Source organism: Phacochoerus africanus, chromosome 16, assembly GCF_016906955.1.
Source record: "Phacochoerus africanus isolate WHEZ1 chromosome 16, ROS_Pafr_v1, whole genome shotgun sequence".
In the NCBI taxonomy this organism is placed as follows: domain Eukaryota; kingdom Metazoa; phylum Chordata; class Mammalia; order Artiodactyla; family Suidae; genus Phacochoerus; species Phacochoerus africanus.
The window spans coordinates 14,615,854-14,637,427 of record NC_062559.1 but is presented as its reverse complement, the minus strand read 5'-3'; the positions used below and the strand labels follow the sequence as shown (position 1 = coordinate 14,637,427).

Below are 21,574 nucleotides of genomic sequence, written 5' to 3'. Positions count from 1 at the left end.
GTTGAATCAGAGCTGAAGCTGAGGCCTATGCCACAGCCAAGGCAACACTGGATCCGAGCTGCAACTGTGGCAACACCATATCCTTAACCCACTGAGCGAGGCCAGGGATTAAACCTGCGTCCTCACAGAGACAACACTGGGCCTTAACCCACTGAGCCACAACAGGAACTCCAAAACTTACTTTTTAAAATAAATGAGATTACAATTAATTTTTGATGGCATGAAGGGGAAAAAAAGGACTGTAAGCAATTGCTTCTGCAATAATCTCCACTTCTGAAAGCTTTCTGTTACACCTCCAGCTTACACTGGCTTTCTCTTTACTTCACTTTGGCTTCCTTCGTATTTCAGGATTAAAATCCATGATGTTTAGGATTCCTTCTCTGCAGTTTTCAGCAGGGTTTAGGGAGACTTGCAAAATTCCACTGTGTGGGACTGGTACGCCGTGTGGGTCACCATCTGTATGCTGGCTTCCCCTGAGATGTGACTCATATATCTGGTCCTTAGGTGTGCTCACTCCTCTGTGCGGTCAGCCGAGATGCCCTCAGCCCCATCAGATTCTTAGCCATGTAGCCCATGCTATACCGTCCATCCAGCTCCCCTGAATAAGATGTGCAGGATGACCTTGTGCCTGTCACAACTTCAACAATCTCAGCTCTGAGACATTCTGGGGATCACCAGCTCCTTCTGAAACCATACTCTATATGAGACCCAAGATTATGGGGCAGAGTACCATGGAAACCATGTATGGGAACACAGCTCCTTCCACTGGGCATCACGCAGGTGCACTGAGGGACTAGAATGGCCGATGGTGAACTTTGAGGTCACAGGCTGAAAATACATGGTGTGCAACACACAGAAGCCTCCCTCTCCAGAAATTGCACACGCCACCCATGAACAGGCACGAAGGACAGTTGCATCTGCACAGAACACTCTTGAAACTTCCCCTTACTTTCTATCTATTGTTTCCAAGCCCCCTCTCCCTCTTGTTCCTTTCTTCCACTATAAATACCCCACTCAAAAGTCCACCAGGAATGGATTAAGAAGATGTGGTACATATACAGAATGGAATACCACTCAGCCAAAAAAAGAACAAAATAATGCCTTTTGCAACAACACAGATGCAACTAGAGATTCTCACACTAAGTCAAGTCAGAAAGAGAAAGACAAATACCATATGATATCACTTATATCTGGATCTAATATATGGCACAAATGAACCTATCTACAAAACAGATTTCTCAGTCTTAGATAACAGACTTGTAGTTGCCAAGTGGGAGGGGAGAGGGAGTGGGATGGATGGGAGTTTGGGGTTGGTAGATGCAAACTATTACATTTAGAATGGATAGGCAATGAGGTCCTACTGTACAGCACAAGGAACTATATCCAATCTCTTGGGATAGAACATGATGGAAGATAATATGAGAAAAAGAATGTATATGCGTATGACTGGATCACTTTGCTGCACAGCAAAAGTTGCCACCACACTATAAATCAACTATACTTTAAAAATGCATTTTGAAAAAGCCCATCGGGGTGACAGATCTGAGCTTTGCCTCCTGTGTTCTCACTTGGCCACTTTGTAATAAAACCTTTTCTCTTTCTAGAAAAGACCACGACTTAGGTGTTTGGTGTTTCCATCACACAGAGGGCAACAAGCCCACTTGACTGGTTACACTTCCTTTCAGCCACCTTTGCCAGTGGATGTGGGTGTGGGCTGCTCTCCCAGCCCTGGGTTTGGGCTCTGGCCCACTCACCTGCATACCTCCTGTGGTCACTGTGACCCTACAGGTTGGGGGACCCAGAGCTTCCCTCTTAGATTTGATGTTTTCTCCCCAACCTCACCCTAGGAAACAGCGCACAGTTCTCCTCTGCTTTGAGACATCCCCACTCAACTGGGTATCCACAGATATGCCCCCAAAATATCGACAATAATCATCTCTAAATGTGGGATTATGGGTGAGTTTCATTTGCTTACATAATCTCTTCTGCGTTCTCTAATGATCTTTTTATATTTTACAAAGAGCAGATGTTAAAAAATGAAAGTTGTCGATGACTACTGAAACATCAGCAACTGTGGGGTGTGTTAGTCTACAAATGGTGTTGTAAAAACCTCTCAATTTTAAACCACATTTCACATGATAAAACAAATTTTCTTTGACCATGTAATCCTGATTCTGGAGAACAAGCTTAAAATTAATCAAGATGTGTCCAAAGCTTTATTCACAGTGATTTTCCTGGAAATACTACTTATAATAGAAACAAACTAGAAATAACCTAAATGTCTAAGAATAGGGGGAATGATAGAGTACATTATAATATAGCCATAAACCAGAATCTTTTATAATCATTAAAAATGGTGCTTGATGTAAAAGCAATTTTAAAATTGGCACAACACTATAAATCAACCATACTTTAATAAAAAATATTTTAAGAAGAGTTTTTATAAATGTACAGAAAAATTTGTTTTGTGGTCCTAAGTTTAAAACTATATGTGTAACTCAACAGGACACTATGGGGCCTTTTTGGGAAAGACCCCCTGTCCCCAGTGTGCTCTGCTTGCCTCTTCTCTGTAGAAAAACTTCAGCCAAAGAATACATTTTATCAGCTAAGTGAGAAAATGCAGAAAGAAATGAGACCAGTCAAACAAGAGAAGATAATAACAGCTTAGCCATGAAACAAAGTGCACAACCTTTAGATCCTCCTCAAAGGCTATAGTTAATATTCTGCGCCATGTCCTCTGAGCTGCTCTGCAGATACTGAAACCCCAAACAGATGGAAGAACTTAACTGTATGCTGCCTGCAAGCACAGAGACCCCAGATCAGTTGGAACCAGAAGGTTGATGATTTTTGTCCCGATTATCTCACCACTAATCGGTTAGAGGAATATCCATGAGCTGATCACACGCCCCGAAACCCTTTCATCATCACGTAGCTAGCTCCTTCTTCTTTTCCCTGTATTTTTTTCTGAGCAAAACCTGGGGAGTTGGGAGTTGGTTCTTTGACATAAATCCTCCTTCTCCCCAGGATTGACAGCTTTCTCAATAAAGCTATCTTTCCTTTTACTAACACTTTTCTCTCCGTATGGGATTCTTGAATGATAAGTATCTGAACTTAAGTTCAGTAATATCTGCGATGTATTATATATATATATATGAAAATGCTGGAGGAAACAACACTCCTGTAATGGTCTCATGAGTGACAAGACTATAGGTGATTAATATTTCCTTACTTGTAATCTACATTTTCCAGTTTTACTATAGTGAGTATGTATCATTTTGTTATAACAAAGTCTTTTTAAGGAAGTGAAAAGAATCATGAAATAAATATATGAAGAGTATCTGCATGTAAAGATCCTATCCAGGTAGGTTAACAGATAAACATATACTTCCACAGTTTCCACGCTCTAAGGGGAAAAAATATATATAACTGTAGAGCAATTAGACAGGAACAAATAACAATGCATGCCCTTTTTATTTTCCATTTATTAAACTAGCCAAAGAAAACAAAAATTGATAAAAATCTCTTTTAAGTGTCACTTTCACAAAATAACTCATGCATTTTGTATCAGGGAGAACTTTGCACAAGGCTGCGGGGCTTGAAGTTCATTAACATGAATCGATTTTCCAAAAGGGTGGCAGGACCTCCCTGTTCATGCCAGAGCAGGAAAAGGCTGCCCGCCCCCAGCCTCAAGCTCCTCCCTCTAGAGCCAGGGTCCGCACCCTCAAATGGAGCAGATGCCATGTAATCTGCTCACTCAGGACGTCTCTGCATGCACCATGGCCACCTTCGTGGCACTCACTCAGTACCAAAGCCATGATGCCCATCTTGGGCATGGGCACTTGGAAGGTATGTATGCAAATATTTGGACTTTAGGCACCTTCTCCTGTCAGTAGGGAAAGGCTTGAGGCAAGGATTTGAGACGTAAATGTTGGGGCCTGAAGACAGGACCAAAGTTGCTTTGCTTTCTTAGGGCTGATTCAGGCTGCCAAGCTCCAAGAAGGGCCTTTTCCAGTAATGGTGAGAATTTTGCGAGCAATCGTCAGTTTTAAGTAGTTGGGGGGCTTTAAAACACACTTGCTTTCCTGGTCACTTTCTCTCTCAGCAGCTTTTCCCCCTTTTTAAAATTTAAATTTTATTTTCTTTTTATTAGAGTACAGTTGATTTACAGTCTTGTGTCAATTTCAGCTGTACAGCATAGTGACCCAGTCATATATACATACCCATTCTTTTTCTCATGTTATCTTCCATCATGTTCTGAACCAAGAGATTGGATATAGTTCCTTGTGCTGTACAGAAGGACCTCATTGCTTATCCATTTTAAATGTTATAGTTTGTATTCACCAACCCCAAATTCCCTGTTCATCCCACTTCTTCCCCCTCCCCCCTTAGCAACCACAAGTCTGTTCTCTATGTCTGTAAGTCTGTTTTGTGGACAGGTTCATTTGTGCCATATTTTAGATTCTATATATAAGAGATATCATATAGGATTTGCCTTTCTCTTGCTGACTTGACTTAGTGTAAGAATCTTTAGTTGCATCTGTGTTGCTGCAAATGCCTTTTTTTTCTTAATGGTTGAATTGTATACATGTACCACATCTTCTTAATCCATTCATCTGTGGATAGACATTTAGGTTGTTTCCATGTCTTGGCTATTGCAAATAGTGTTGCAATGAACATAGGGGTGCATGTATCTTTTTGAATTGTAGTTTTGTCTGGATATATGCCCAGGAATGGGATTGCTGGATCATATGGTAGTTCTATATTTTGTTTTCTGAGGAACCTATTTTCCATAGTGGGTTGTATCAGTTTACATTCCCACCATCAGTGTGGGAGGGTTCCCTTTTCTCCACACCCTCTCCAGCATTTGTTATTTGCAGACTTGTTAATAGTGGCCATTCTGACTGGTGTTGGGTGGTACCTCATTGTAGTTTTGATTTGAATTTTTCTAATAATTAGTATTGTTGAGCATTTTCTCATGTGCCTACTGGCCGTCCATGTGCCTTCTTTGGAGAAATGTCTTTTTAGGTCTTCTGCCAATTTTTTCAATTGAGCTGTTTGTTTTGTTGTTGTTGTTTGTTTTTGTTTTGTTTTGTTTTCACCACTGTAACATTTACTTGAGGGGAACTTAGTTGAAAGCACTGCTGCAATTTACACATTTGTCTGGCTCAGAGAGGGTGCCTTCTTGGGCACTAAGCAGGGTCAGGACCACAGCATCCCAGCCAACAATTTCACATCCAGCAACAGACCTAGTCCAGCTCAGGTTCAGTCTCTAGCCCCGGAACTTCCATATGTTGGTCAAAACAAGAGTGAGGAAACTTTTACATAGTCTCTAATTATCTTACTAATAATTACAAAGGTTAAGATGTTATAAAACTCCACAGGGCAGAAAACCTGGCAGGCACCACCCTTAAGGATTAGTCACACCAATGATGGAACAGATACACCCTAAAAACTGGTCTATAGTCTTAAAAAATGCTAAGATTAGAACTGAGGCTAGGACAATTGACAGAGACACCAAAGCCCTCACCATCCTCAGGACTTAGGTGCACCTGGCCTTGTTTTCCACAAAAGCAATGTATGGTACAGCATGGATTATTATCTTATTGTATATCTTATAATAAAAAGTCTAAACACACACATTCCCCCCCATCACCATTAAGGAGGGGGGTTCACATCTTAATGTAGATTGGGCCATCTTCTAAAAGAGGCTGTATTACTTTTCTTAAACCCTTAAAATGCTTCTCTCCCCTTAAATATTTATATCCCAACTATAAAAATGGAGTTGCAAAGGGTGTATATAAAGATAGGAGATTTTTCTTGCATTTGTTATAGTATAAAAAACTTAAGGTGACTAAAGAACCATGAGAATAAGAAGGGGTGGGATGTCTGTTACCTCTAACAACAGCTGAATCATGTTATAATTGGCACCTGCCCTAAAAAAACAACTGGTTTGTAGGGACACAAGCACATGAAACAGTGAGACTACATGTGCCAGGAAACTACTCAGACTTGTCTCCAAAAGGCAAGTGATTCCCATGATCTTTCTTAACTACTAGAGGCAAATTAGAGGAGAACCCAGTATTTAGATTCTACCCACTGTGAGGTATTAAGTGCATAAGGAAAACATGAGTTATGTCCAAGTACATGCAAATAGAAATACTTTTAAACCAACATGGTTAAATGTTAAGATTTTTAGAAATCAAAAATTATTCACGTATTTTTAAACTGAAGTCAAAGGTAATAAATGTTCCGTAGTAATGATTCGAGTGCAAATGATGCTGGCTCTCTTTACATTCAAGCCTTTTGTTCAGTTGTTCTTGAACAAGTCAATGCAGCTCTGCAGAAGGGAGGCATTGTTCCTGGCATGCTTTATTTGCAGTTCTGACATTTTGATTAGATTCTTTCTAAATGCCGCCACTCTCCATCATTTGAAATTGATCAGCTCTTCTTTTGCAGATTCAGAAAGCTGTTCCGATTTCTGGCAGCATTCTTGCTGGTGTGCCTCAGCCAACTGGATGTCTCTGCTTTTTAACCAGGCCTTATCCAATGCTTTGTTTGAATTCCCACAGTCAATGAGGGCTTTGGTGAGTCTGTATAAGAGATCTTAGCGGCCTCAATGCTGAGCATGTAGTACCGGAGAAGCTCTGGCAGCTTCAAGTCTTCATCAGAGGAGACCCGACTCTCTACTTTCCTAAGTTTTTCAAATAGCTCAGCAACCTTCAATAGGTACTTTTTGATGACCGTGGGCTCTTCTGAAGTGAGACTATGCAGGCAAGACTATGCAGTGTGGATGTAGTCGTCAACAACATTTTTATGAGATCTGGTCATTCTGTCAGCCTTTGCACATGAATCCTTGATCCTATTACAACAGTTAATGAGGAAATTCTTCTCTTGCTCAAAGAAATCATCTACCTCCTTAACTCCTGAAAAAAGGACTTCATCAGCACTTTTCTCCACACTTTTGAAAAAGCCACCAAACATCTCTTTGGTATTTTTCCTCCTAACACTTCGATCTTGGTCATATTCCAGGAAAATATGAAAGTTTCGATCTTTACTGAGAACAGGATAAGAGGAGAGCCGCTGAAGAAAGACCTCATGAGAGGACACAGTCTTCTTAAAGACAGCAAGATACTCAGCTTCCAGCTCTTGCTTCATCTTGGCAAATTCTTCTTTGGTCATTGACCCTTCACCGTCTCCCAGTTTTGGCATCTTTTCTCGAGGCCCATCAAAGTCAGGCTTCGTAGGTGCAGGTGGAATAATAAGCCCAGCATAGTCTGTAGTTTCAATAAGAGTGTCATGTAGCCACACAAAGTCTTCATGTTGCCTTGTAACAGAAAACTCTGGACTCTGAAACGTGGGCAGCGTGGTCTTGGTGTGTACTGTAAATCTGATTTTCTCTCCCTCACTGAGGGCATCAGGTATGTCGATCTGAAGTGAAGGATCAACATTCAGGTCCACTGATACAGATCTTAGCTTGCTGAGGTCCTTCTCCTGCTGCTACAGCAACTCGGGAACCGCGGCCATGGCGACGCGGGCCTTGAGCGGGGCGGCCTGGCTGTGCGAGGAAAGAAGCAGCTGAGCCGCCGCCGCCGCCGCCGCCGAGCCTCTTAGGGGTGGCCGCGGCCCCGCCTCCCTGCCCGACGGCAGGGGCGGGAGGCTTCGAGACTCCTTTGTTTTGTTGTTTTTAAGTTGTATGTGTTGATTATGTATTTTGGAGATTAGGCCTTTGTCAGTTGCATCTTCGGCAAAGATTTTCTCCCATTCTGTGTGTTGACTTACTTTTTTTTTTTTTTTTGTCTTTTTGCTATTTCTTGGGCCGCTCCCGCGGCATATGGAGGTTCCCAGGCTAGGGGTCGAATCGGAGCTGTAGTCTCCGGCCTATGCCAGAGCCACAGCAACGCGGGATCCCAGCCGAGTCTGCAACCTACACCACAGCTCACGGCAACGCCAGATCGTTAACCCACTGAGCAAGGGCAGGGACCGAACCCGCAACCTCATGGTTCCTAGTCAGATTCGTTAACCACTGCGCCACGACGGAACTCCTCACTCACTTTTTAAAAACTATATAATCATCTCAATAGTTGCAGAAAAAGCTTTTGACAAAAGTCAACACGTATTTCTGATAAAAAAAACTTTCCAGAAAGTGGGCACAGAGGGAAGCTACCTCAACATAATAAAAGCCATATATGACAAAATCATGGCAAACATCATTTTCAGTGTTGGAAAACTGAAAGCATTTCTGTTAAGATCAGGAGCAAGACAATGATGTCTACTTTCACCACTGTTAAATTCAACATAGTTTGGAAGCCCTGGCCATGGCAATCAGAGAAGAAAAATAAATAAAAGGAATGTGAATTGGAAAAGAAGTAAAACGATTACTGTTTGTAGACGACATGATACTATACACAGAAAATCCTAAAGACACTACCAGAAAACTGTTTGAATGAATTTGGTGAAGTTGCAGGAGAAAAAATTAATACATAGAAATTGATTACATTTCTATATACTAACAATGAAAGATCAGAAAGAGAAATTAGGGAAACCATCCCATTTACCATCACATCAAAAAGAATAAAATACCTGGCAATAAACCTACCTAAAGAGACAAATGACCTGTACTCTGAAAACTAAGATGCTGATGAAAGAAATCGAAGATGACAAAACCAATGAAAAGATACACCATGCTTTTGTATTGAAAGAATCAATATTGTCAAATAAAAAGAAAAATAAACAAATGGGACCTAATCAAACTTCAAAGTTTCTGCACAGCAAAGGAAATCCTAAACACAAAAAGACAACCCACAGAATGGGAGAAAATCTTTGCAAGTGAATCCACTGACAAGGGATTCATCTCCAAAATTTATAAACACCTTCTGCAGCTCCATACCAAAAAAACAAACAACCCCATCCAAAAATGGGCAGAAGATCTAAACAGACAGTTCTCCAAAGAAGACATACAGATGGCCGAGAAACACATGAAAAGATGTTCAACATCACTCTTGATTAGAGAAATGCAAATCAAAACCACTGTGAGGTACCACCTTACACCAGCCAGAATGGCCATCATCCAAAAGTCTACAAACAATAAGTGCTGGAGAGGGTGTGGAGAAAAAGGAACCCTATTACACTGTTGGTGGGACTGTAAATTGGTGCAACCACTGTGGAAAGCAGTATGGAGATTCCTCAGAAAACTAAAAATAGAACTACCATTTGATCCAGCAATCCCACTCCTGGGCATCTATCCAGAGAAAACCATGACTCGTAAAGACGCATGTACTCTGGTGTTCATTGCAGCACTATTTACAATAGCCAAGACATGGAAACAACCTAAATGTCCATCGTCAGAGGAGTGGATCAGGAAGATGTGGTACATATACACAATGGAATATTACTCAGCCATCAAAAAGAACGAAATACCAGCATTTTTAGCAACATGGATGGACCTAGAAACTATCATGCTAAGTGAAGTCAGCCATACAATGAGACACCAACATCAAATGCTTTCACTGACAAATTCAATACAATCCTTATCAAATTACCTATGACATTCTCCACAGAACTAGAACAAATTATTTTAAAATTTGTATGGAAACACCAAAGACCCTGAACAGCCAAAACAATATTGAAAAAGAAAAATGGAACTGGAGAAATCAGATCCCTGACTTCAGACTGTTCTACAAAGTTACAGTCATCAAAATAGTATGGTACTAGCATAAAAACAGAAATATAGATCAATGGAAGAGGATAGAAAGGCTAGAAATAAACCCATGCACCTATGGTCAATTAATCTATGTACAAAGGAGGAAAGAACATACAATGGAGGAAAGACAGTCTCTTCAATAAGTAGTGCTGGGAATACTGGACAGCTACATGTAAAAGAATGAAATTAGAACCTTCTCTAACACCATACACAAAAGTAAACTCAAAATGGATTAAAGACCTAAATGTAAGACCAGATATCATTAAACTCCTAGAGGGAAACATAAGCAGGCTGCCCTTAGACATATATCACAGCAACATCTTGTTTGATCCATCTCCTAGAATAATAATGACAATAAAAACAAAAATAAACCAATGGGGCCTAATTAAATTCAAAAACTTTTGCACAGCACAGGGAGCCATTAAAAAATGAAAAGACAACCCACAGAATGGAAGAACATCTTTGCAAACTATGCAACTCACAGGGGCCTAATTTCCCTCTTAACTCCTCATGGCTCTAGGACACTTAGAGCTGTGGGTTGGCTGCTGCCTAGGTGGTTGAGGAGGGGCTGGGAGGGTGCTAGGCCCTGGCATTCCATGCTGTTCACTGTGGGACCTGCCCTAGGAGCATCACTATTGGCTGGGAGAGCACTGAAAATCAGAAGCTCACAGAGTTCCCCTTGTGGCTCAGGGGAAACAAACCTGACTAGTACGAATAATGATGCAGGTTTAATCCCTGGTCTTGTTCAGGGGGTTAAGGATCTGTCACTACTCTGAGCTGTGGTGTAGGCTGCAGACTCCACTAGGCTCAGATTCTGCGTTGCTGTAGCTGTGGCGTAAGCCGGCAGCTGTAGTTCCAATTTGACCCCTAGCCTGGGAACTTCCATATGCTGCACCAGTGGCCCTAAAAAAAAAAAAAAAAAAAAATCAGGAGCTCAGACCCTACTCCGCCTACTAAGTTGTAATCTGCCCTTTAACAAGACCCTGAAGATCTTGGGTCACATCAGAGTCTGAAAAGTCTGTGACCACACAGATGGTCATCCCAGGGAGAAGGAGGCCCAGGCTGGGAGTAGGGAGCTCAGGTTCCCAAGTGTTGATAAAGAGCTGGCAAAACCCAGTGCTCAGGGAAGCAGATTCTGGAGCCTCTCTTAGGGTAAGTTTAAAATCTTTCCCATCCCTTTCTAACCGCCTTCTCTTTCATTTCCCTCAGCGACAGCACCACCCTACCTAGTTCCCAGGAGCCCTCTTTACTTCCCTTCTTCTCCCTTCCCTCTCTGTTGATCCTTTCTCCTCTGGCTCTGGCCTTCTCTGTGCCTGGCTTTCCCGACTCCTCTCCAAGCTTAGTGGTAGGATCCCTCCTAGTCCCAGGACTGGGTCATTCTCGGGAAGCACTCAGGTGATCTGGGTGAGCAGGTCAATTCCAGCTTGACTCCTCCCAGCTTCTCTTGCTTAAACAAGGCTGCTCTTCTCCAGCTTGGAGCTTGGACTTTGATGCAGATGCGACAGATAATCGCTTTTAGATCTCCGGTGAATCTGCTCATCCTGTACAAATTCACCCTAAGAATTATTTTCAGAATTTCAAAATCAGATGTAAGGATTATGAAGGGACCCATTCTAAAGGTGTAGGGACGATGTAATTTTAAAGGTTTATGTATTTACCAGTGAAGGTAAAGGAGGGAGTAGTGACGGGGGCAGGGTCCAGGCTTGCTTCTGGACCCTGATAGAAGCAGTCTGAAAAGAATTTATGAAAGACCAGTATTAAGTGCTTTTGGGGGTCATTGTCTGGCTTGGGTAGGTTAGACACAATGTGGTATTTTTAGTGCCCTTCTATCTTTTTGCCTTGTGGGGGATTTACTCCATTCTTACAAGGTTTTCTATTTCTCCTTTCTTTTTCTGAAACAATAATTATATAATATCTTGCATCCACTGACTCTTAGGTATGTGCCCGGTGCTGTACTAAAAATCTGACATTCATGATGGCACTTAACACATTGACCTCATGAGGCAGGTGTTATTGTTATTATTCTGATTTTGCAAACAAGGTTTAGAGAAATTAAGAAATCTGCTCAGGCCACACACCTAGTATGTGATGAGCCTGGATTTATGACCACTTTCTCTGAAAACTCCTTTGGATGATTTCCAAATCCAGTTGCCAGCCTGGTCATTAGAAAGAGTTTGCAGTCTCTTCCACATACCCAGAGGCATTTCAGGGCTGGAGGGTTAACCTGGATTGGAAAGGAATGGGCTTTGAACTAGGACAGGACACAAGGCAATACAGTTAACTCACTTTCCTTCCTTCTCTTTTGAAAAGTTTCCCAAAGTATGTTTTTTTCCCCCCAGGGATTCCCTGGAAAAGGGGACCTCAGGGAAAACCCTGGTTTGGAGAAGCTGGGCTGTGTATGAGAGCCTGTTGAAGGTTCTGGGGACAAGAGTCTATGGTGGGCTTGTCCATTTCCTTTCAGTCTGTCCCAGACAAAATCTGAGAGGCTGTGAAGGTGGCCATTGATGGGGGATATTGCCACTTGGACTGCACCTATGTGTACCAGAACGAGCACGAGGTAGGAGATGCCATCCAGGATAAGATCCGAGAGAAGGCTGTGAAGCAGGAGGACTGCTTCATCGTTAGCAAGGTACCGAGGGCTCATCTGGCAGGAGGACTGCACTTCAAGGCTGGCGGAAGTATTGGATTTGGTCAGCATCCAGAATTCTGCCAGCCTTTCCTCTAAGTACTTGGCGCATTTCCCCCAGCCATCTTCATCACTGCCTTTATAACATAACTGGACACCAAGTCCACCCTCTAGCCCAGGACTGATGAGCAGAGATGCTGCTGCCTCCCTACCCTCGTGGGGATGCTCCATGGATGGCTGGGCCCTTAGCCTCTCTGCTCCCATCAGTGGGCTGCATTGGCCCCGTGGCAGTAGAAGCTAAGGATGCAGTCAGAAGCTAAGGATGCAGTCAGAAATGGTTCCTGAAGCCCCACCTTTCAGCACTGCGGTTTCAGTGGTAGCCCAGAGGTTCTCATCCTATGGGTGTTTTGGAAACTGGTGGGAGTGTCTTTTACTGGGACATGAATTTCATTTTAGTTTAGTAAAGGGCAAGTTACAAAACGTTATAAAGGGCGGAGGGGTTGAGTGAGAGAGGGTTGAGAATTGCTGGATCTGTATCATACCAACTTGAAAAAAGGCACTAGCTACAGGTTCTTGGAAAGTGCATGCATCTACACTGTACACGGACCCCACTGTACACAGTGGTTGAGTCTGAATAAACTCCTTAGAGTCATCCCTTGGGGCCCGTAGGCTTGGAGAGGCGGCGGTGCAGAGAGAGGACCATCTGCTCCCAAAGGCTTAAGAATGCTTGAAACTTAAAAGCTGGACAATTCCTGCCCTCACAGAGCTAACAGCTGAGGAAGGGAAGAGTAAACCAACACTGAATCTGTATCCAAACATGTTACGAAATAGAAGAGATACATATAACACCAGGAGAGTTGAAAAAACAACTTGCCTTCAGCACTTAGGGGATATCATTGACTTCCTGAGCGCCCTGGTGATCTTGCATCTCTGGATCATGTATCTTAACCAGCTGTGCTCTGAAGGGCCTGCCCCTGGGTTAGATCAAGGGGTAGGTCCCAACGCCGGGAAAGTCAGGAAGATGAGGCCCTTTTTTTCCTGCAATGCTGACATCTCCCGGCTGTGCCCTCTTCGGTTGTGGCCCACCTTCTCTGAGAAACATCTTGTGAAGGAGGCCTGTCGGAAGACCCTCAAGGATCTGACACTGGACTATCTGGACGTCTGCCTTATTCACTGGCACAGGGATGACAGGTTGAAGCTACTGCCCACGCCAGTCTCGAGTTCCGAGTGTGTGCTGGAAAACAGCAGCTGTGCCAGGGCTGGGGGTTGGGACCCCGGGTGGCTGAAGCAAGAGGTCTTGCACTTCCAGACTTCACGGAAAGGCTGTCAGGAGGAAACAGGGGAGCAGGAAGGTACTGTCCTGAAAAGGAGGCCAAGTCCATGTGCAGCTGCCGAGTCACTGCATGCCTCGGTTTTCTCTGTTTCGTCTGAGACCACCGTGATTTCTGGCAGTCCAGGAAAGCTGCAACTGCCATTACCTTGTTCCTGATTCCACTGCAAGGGCCCCCTGCCCAGGGAAGCTCTTACAGGATGATATTTCTGTCCAGCCCTCTTGTTAACCGAAGCACACCCTGGGAACGCCGTTTTGAAGAAGAGCCCAAGGACGGTCAAGCTGAAAGGCAGTCGGTCCTCCCTGAAGAAGCAGAAGTCCTTGCTGAGAGTTCTCTGCTCCTGCCTGCACCTCGGAGGCTGAGGGATGTGGATTCCCAGCTCTCTCACCTCATGAAATTCAAGTGTGTCCCCAAGTGTTTACGAGGTCCGGGTATGGGAAGTGCATGCTCACGGCGATCATGATGGCTTCTGGAATGGGCTCAGAATAGATTTTAAAATCGATCCGGCAGTTTCTAAAATATAAGAATTTGTGTTTTACATTACGCCAGGAGATTGATTTAATGATGTTATTTAAACCCACCTTGTTGAAGTTTATTCTCTGGAGCTTGAAGAAATGGTATGCAGATGCGGGTCTTTAGCCCAAGTTAGGATCCTGAAACCTCATTTGACAGAACCAAGTATTCAGCAGACGCACACTGCGCTGAGCTTTTGTTCTGCATTTACAGCCTAGAAAGGACTTTTATCCCCAAGATGACAAAGGCAATATCATTCTCAGTAAAGTAACCTTCTTGGATGCCTGGGAGGTAGGTTCCATCCTGTTCTTCGGGTGCTGGGAGTGAACACTTGCCTTTAGTCCCCTACAAGGGTCTACGCTGGCACGAAGGAGCCTGGGCACTCAACGCTGTTTAATTTCCTTGTCATTCTCTAATTCCTTGAACTCCTTCCTAATCACCTTTGACGTTTAGGGTCCATCTGACACTATGTACATTTTCAAAGGCTAAGACTGAGTCCTCAAAAGAGACTGGAAATACAGTGCCCCTCAATGTGGAGGATACTCGCGCCATTCTCATACCAGGGGGAGGGATCTGGAACAGATTTTGCCCTGGGTTTGCATGTATTAATTAGCTAAGGAACCTGGTTAGGGTTATTTAACACCTCCAAACCTCAGTTTCTTCTGCCTGTTAAAAGAAACTTTCTAATAGATACTAATAATATCAATCTTTTCGGATGTGGTTATTTAAGTGTTAAGAGAGCTGATGTGTATGGAGAGCTTATTTAATTACCCAGCCCTACGAGGCAGGGACTCCCACTGGCAAGTCAGCAAAGAGAACACTGAGATGCAGAGAGACTGGTGACTTTTTCAGGTCACCCAGTGCTGTGAGGCAGAGCAGGGCCTCTTTGTCTCAGAAATCCATCCACCAAAGACCCTTGACATGGTGGCTGGCACACAGCAAATATACACTTTCACACATCAGGGGATAGGAGTGCCCTGCTTTTCAGATCAAATAATGACCTGTTCCACATAATTCATACTGAAAATTGAATTAAAGAATGAAAGTCTTTCTCTCTAATCATTTTTTTCTGAACCCACTGTTTCCTCTTGTTAAGCTAGGACAGAACAAAGCGAATGAAAAAATTGCAAATGAATAGTGATAAAAACTCCAAGAGTTCATTGTGTTATTTTGCCAGCTTTCCATGTGGGGGCACGTGTAATTTTGAGTTTGTATTGTGTTTTACAGGTTAAGGATGTATTAACCAGAACCTTTCTGAAGATCTTAAAATGGCTAGAATTAAACATAACTTCTGTGAATTGTTTGTCTGGACGTATTTATTTGTAAACACAGCATTCTTGTGGTTTTCAACTTTAACAACTAAGAGTAAGAAATTTAGACTGCAAAACTGACTTGATAACGGAGGGGAAGGTAATGAGACAGAGAAACAATCATTTCATGCTGGCAAGGTAAACAGTCCTGTACCTGTATCTGAAGGGAACTGTCTTTGGCAAATAAATCATTACATTTGCCTTCTAGCAGCAGAAAGGCTGTTAGAAAGAAGTGTGGAGAAAACTCTAGATTTCTGTGGGTGTTTTTGTTTTTGTTTTTGGTCTTTTTGCCTTTTCTAGGGCCGCTCCTGTGGCATATGGAGGTTCCGAGGCTAGGCGTCGAATCGGAGCTGTAGCCACTGGCCTACACCAGAGCCACAGCAACGCAGGATCCGAGCCACGGCTGCGACCTACACCACAGCTCACAGACACGCTGGATCCTTAACCCACTGAGCAAGGCCAAGGATCGAACCTGCAACCTCATGGTTGGATTAGATTAGTTAACTAGATTAGTGGTTAACTAGATTAGTTAACCACTGCACCACAACGGGAACTGCTGTGGGTGGACTTTTAAGACTATTATGAAGCTCCCTGGGTTGTATATAAAACAAAAAACTAAAAGACATATGATAAAGATCTTCAGGATTACCATTCAATTTCCTCAACAAGGATATGTCATTTGCACTCAGGTTCCATAAGTCAAAACTGACAGTAATAAAAGAGCAATGATTTATGTAATTAAGAGTCATACTAATGGACTAGATAATTAACAATGACCTACTTACTGTATAGCACAGGGAGGTCTGCTCAATGTCCTGAAATAACTTACCTGGGAATAAGAGAGTAGATATATGTATATGGACAGCTGATTCGCTTTGCTGTAACCTGAAGCTAATACAACTTTGTAAATCAACTATACCCCAATACATTTTTAAAAAAAGAGTCATACCAAATGATAACCTATTGGCAACATCATATCCATGGGCAAGAGATTATAGGTAGAAATAAATCAAATACTCTTGGCAAAATCTTATGAAGGCATCAATTTGTCACACATTCTGCCATCTTGATTATATAATTAAATATAAATCCATGGTAAATGTGACAGAACATTCCTGTTGTACAAGCCAGGTGCTGGTTGAGCCCACAGACTCGAAGGTGGGTTCAAACTACAAATTGAAAAAAATGACATTTTTTCTTAGATCTGCATATTCTTTTTTACCTTAATGCCCGCACGAGTCATTATCCAAGTACATAGTCTTAAATACTTGTTTAATACTGTCACTCAAATAAATGTATTAAGCCTGGACCTTCAAGAAAATATTTTACTTTCTTTTTGCTATTGACAAAATTGTAGCCATAAAAAGAAACATGAATTCTGGTACTTAACCATTAAAAAAAAAGTCAACATATTTATTTTCCTACAATGAACCACCTGCTCTGAGAGAAATATTTCAGGATGATGATCTAATGAACAACATAATGGCTTTAACTCAATGAATGTTTTATTCCTGAGAATGAAAACTGTGGTAAGAGCTACAACTTAGCCTAAGATTTCAATACACTCAGCTTTTGCATTAAATCTGACAAGAGGGCTCAGTCATATATATTTCCCTGGTAAAACATGACCTTTTAAATATCTTGGGAATTGTTCTTCGTGGGATGTGGAGACTTGGTTGTCCCACAAGTGTTTCTGCCGCTCTGATGGCATTCACTGTGGCAACCATGTCCTTGCTCTCTTCAAAAAGTGCCCTGATTTTCACAAGGCTGTGATTTGAGAGTGGATCTGGGTCTTTTTTTTTTTATGATTTTTATTCTTTCCATTATAGTTGACTTACAGTGTTCTGTCAACATTTACTGCACAGCAAAGTGACCCTTTTCCAGGTCTTTGACTTTAAACGGAGCAATGAGGACATGGCGACCATGCTCAGCTTCAACAGAAACTGGACGAGCTGCTCCTTCCATCCGCAAGTGGTGCTGGCCGAGTTAGGTACGAGGATGGTCGGGAGTTTCTCTAAACCGGTGGAAGGTCAGCTGGAAGGAATGGGAGACAGCTGGGACTACTTTTATCTTTAAATATTATTTTTTGAAAATCAAAATTGGAATACCTGGAATCATTTCGAGGAAAGACACATCCCCAATTGCTGCCTAGTCTGAATTGGATGTAGCGCTAGAATTTTAAGAGAGGACTTGTCACTAGGTAGAAGGCAGCACCATCCATCGACCCAGTCACTCAGTATTTATTTAGTATCTGCTGTGTGCCAGGCACTTTTTGGGTGGACGTTGGACAAAGTTCCTGCCTTCAAGGTTTATATTCTAGTAGGGGAGTACAAAAATAAACTAAAAAAATAAATATGCCATCAATTAAGAGTGAATCCTGGCATTCCTGTTGTGGCTCAGAGAGTTAAGAACCTAACATAGTGTCTGTGAAGATGCAGGTTCGATCCCTGGCCTTGCTCAGCGGGTTAAGGATCTGGCGTCCACAAGCTGTGGTGTAGGTTGCCGATGAGGCTTGGATCCGTCATTGCTGTGGCTGTGGTATAGGCCTCAGTTGCAGCTCTGATTTGACCCCTAGCCTGGGAACTTCCATATGCTGCAGGTGCAGCTATAAAAAGAAAAAGAAAAAAAGAATCCTACAACTGACAAAGAAAATAAATTGTAGGAAGGCATCGTCTCCCCTTCTCTATTCCATTCCATTCCCTATTTGTCTCTATTGAGGGAACAGACATAAATTATTTCAGATAGTTATCAGTGCTATACAGAAAAGGAAAGTAGGGTAAGGGGCTAGAAAGTGGTGGGTGGATGGGTGATTGATCTCTTAAATTGGGTGAGTCAGAGGAAGCTTTGCTGATAAGGTTGAGCTGAAACCTGAAGGAAGTGAGGGATTAAGCCTTGTGGATATCTGCGGAAAGGCATTCTAAGCAGTGAGCACAGCAAGTGCAAAGGCCCTGAGGTGGAAATGTGTTTAGCACTGGAGTAAGGAGGCCAGTGGGGCTGCAGCAGAGTGGGTGAGGGGATGTGTGAGAGGAGGTGAGGTCAGAGGTGTCAGGGGCCCAGAGCAGGCTGAGGGATGTAGACTGTGAGGAGCGTTTTTGGTTTGGGCTCTGAGTGAGCTGAGAAGCCACTGGAGGATTTTGAGTAGAGGAGTAGCAAGATAGGGCGTATTTTGAAAAGAGCCACACTGACTTCTGGACTGAAAGAATACAGGGGACTATTGTAATGATTCAGGGGGAAGATGACAGTGGCTGGACCTGGTGGCGGTAGTGGGGAGGTGAGGAATGATCCGATTCTAGATATATTGGGAAAGCAGAGCCCAGTGGATTTGCTAACCAGTTAGGAGCCAAAGAGGGCTCCAAGCCTTTGTTTTGTTTTGGTTTTGCCTGAGCCACACAAGATGGAATTGCCACTGGGGGGAAGAAATCAGGAGTTTCCCTTGGGATATCTTTGCAATTCAAGGTCTAAGAGGGGAAGTCAAATAGACAGTTGGATTTATCAGTGTGGAGGTGAGAGGAGCATCTGGGCTGCAGCTAAATACCTGGGTGTCGGCAGCACCGGGGGGTATCTGAGGCCACACGATTGGATAAGCAGGTTTCTAGGAAACGAGTTTCCAAAATAGAGACGATAGACAATATCTTCCTAGAGTTTACTTTTCTTGTCAGTCATAGGATTCATTCTTCATCAAAAGCCTCTTAAAGGAGGTGCGACTAACTTCACCTTAAATTACTTAAACCTTTTATAAGAATCTGAGAGAAGTTTTTCACTCTTGTCAAGTGATGGTTCTAAATGATCTATTGATCATCCATCAATACTTTCTGATTAATGTATCTCATTAAATATATCAAAGATATTTGTCTTTGGGAAGGTGGTTTATGGCATTTATTACTGCCGGGTCCCCGGTTTAATGACGGTTTATATCTCTTTCACGGCTTTTAAAGCCAAAATGGGAATTTCCTAGTGGCCTAGGAGTTAAGGATCCAGCGTTGTCACTGCTGCAGCTTGGGTCACTGCTGTGACAAGGGTTCAGTCCCTAGCCTTCTGCATGCCTTAGGCACAACCAAAACAAAACAAAATGCCAAAATGATTTCTCACTTTTGAAAAAGTGTTTCAATATCTCACAGCTTGCTCCCATGTCATGATATTACGTATCCATCCCGCCCACCCCTAGGGGCCATTGCTTACAATTGCTCACTTTTGTTGAAGAACAACAAAGCAGCAGCTCTTAGGATGAAAAGGAATGTCAAATGTTACAATGAGACCTTCCAGGAGAGGAAACTGCTGCTCCTCCGAGCATCATTTCCAATGGAGGCAACAGAGGGGTGTGCTCCGGGAAGAATCTACCTCCTTCAGACCCCACCTCCAACACTTATTAGCCTTGGCACCTTGGGTAAATTTCCTGATTCCCAAGTTGATTTCTTTATCTGCAAAACTGGGATGAGGATATTAATTACAGCTAACATCTCTTGAGGGTTAGCTTAGAATATGCCAGGCCTTCTAAGCCCTTTGTGGATATTATTAACTCGCTGAATACTCACAACAACCTTGCAGGGTTGTGAGAATGAATGGAGATTTAACCAGGCACTGTGCTCGGCACCAGGCTTCCTGTGAGCTACGGTCACAAAGTTTATTCTGGTACCCGGGTCACCTGCCTGCCCTCCTTCCCAGCACACCCTTCAGATCAGTTTGACGGAAGATAGAGAAAGGCTTGGGTTCTTAAAGAACCCAAGGGGACAGGAGGCTGAGAGCGCAAAGCCCATAGGAAACCCTGAAGAAGAATGCCTTTTAACCCAGAGTTTAATGGTAACATATTCTTCGTGCTTGTTGCTCTTCAGGCTGATTAACTAGGAGGGGTATCCCTTCCATGCAGAATATTGAAGCTGAATCTCCTGATAAGATGACACTGCACGTGCACTCTTTGCACTTTCCTGAAGTATAATTCTCTCCCCCAGATTCCCATTTTAGCCAAGCTTGTCTGAAATCACACTGAGTCTGCCCTGCTCTGGCCCAGAGCCTGGACTGTGGTGTATCTAGATTGGTCTGTTCCACCAGGAGCAGATTATCACAGGGAGATAGGACTCTGATAAGCCAGTTATAGCTTTCTTTTTTTTTCACTTCTTGGGTCTGATCACAGGGACTCAGCTAACCCCGAGGATAGGAAGATTTAAAAGAAAGAAAAGAATAAGTAAAATAACGAATGCGTAGTGAGAGGTCACTATGCACCAGCCCTAGTCGAAGGGCTTTGCGTGTGTTCCTCGCTGAATCCCGCAACCACCCCTTGGAGGTAGCTTCTCTTACTCACATTTCACAGAAGGGGAAACGCAGGGATGGGGAGGCCAAGGGACTTGCTCAAGGCCACCCAGGTTGTAAGGGGCTGAACCACATTCACGGGCTCTGGGAGATCTCACTGTGACTGATCCCCTCCCTCCCATAAGCCTCCATGCGAAAGCACCAACTCTGGGGGTGGCAATGCCTATAGGACCCACCGAGGTGGCCCTGCACCTCAACGGAGAGGCTGGCATATCCCACAAGTGGGGTGGGAAAGGGAGGCGAGTCTGAACGAGGGAAATGTTTACTGTTGCCATTATTTGGGAACATTTCTCATTTTCCTATGATAATTTTTCTTATGAAATACTCCAATTAGATAGACATGTACAGAGAAAAAAATAATGCGCATCTGACTACCCGCCTTACAAATTTAACAGATGTCACACGTTTCACCATATCGACTTCGAACCTCTTTTTAAAAATTATTCATGAAGTGAATGGTTACCACATAGGTGACAACTGCTCCGTACCCCTCCCATCCCCACCTCCTGACTCCCTCCCCAGAGGTAATGTCTATGCTGCAGTTGGTGAGGTGCCTCCTTCCTCCGTGGGTCATTTGCCTGCTTGCTTCCCGCCCTTAGCCTTTCCTGTTCTGCACAGTGGGGGGTCTTTTTTTTTGGCTGCACCCAAAGCATGCAAAAGTTCCCAGACTAGGGATAGAACCTGCACCACAGCAGTTACCCAGAAACATGTTAGTGATAACTCTGGATCCTTAACCCACTGAGCCACCAGGGAACTCCTGGTAGAGGGTCTTCAAACTTCATTTCCCAGG

The 21,574-nt window shown here is 43.3% G+C and overlaps 1 long non-coding RNA gene and 1 pseudogene across 5 annotated transcripts in view; both read right to left on the bottom strand.

Moving 5' to 3' along the window:
* The window catches only part of LOC125117799 (uncharacterized), a 129,200-nt gene that overhangs the window by 54,225 nt on the left and 53,401 nt on the right, over positions 1-21,574 (bottom strand). The window lies entirely within an intron of this gene.
* On the bottom strand, positions 6,239-7,539 carry LOC125117798 (sorting nexin-5-like; annotated as a pseudogene).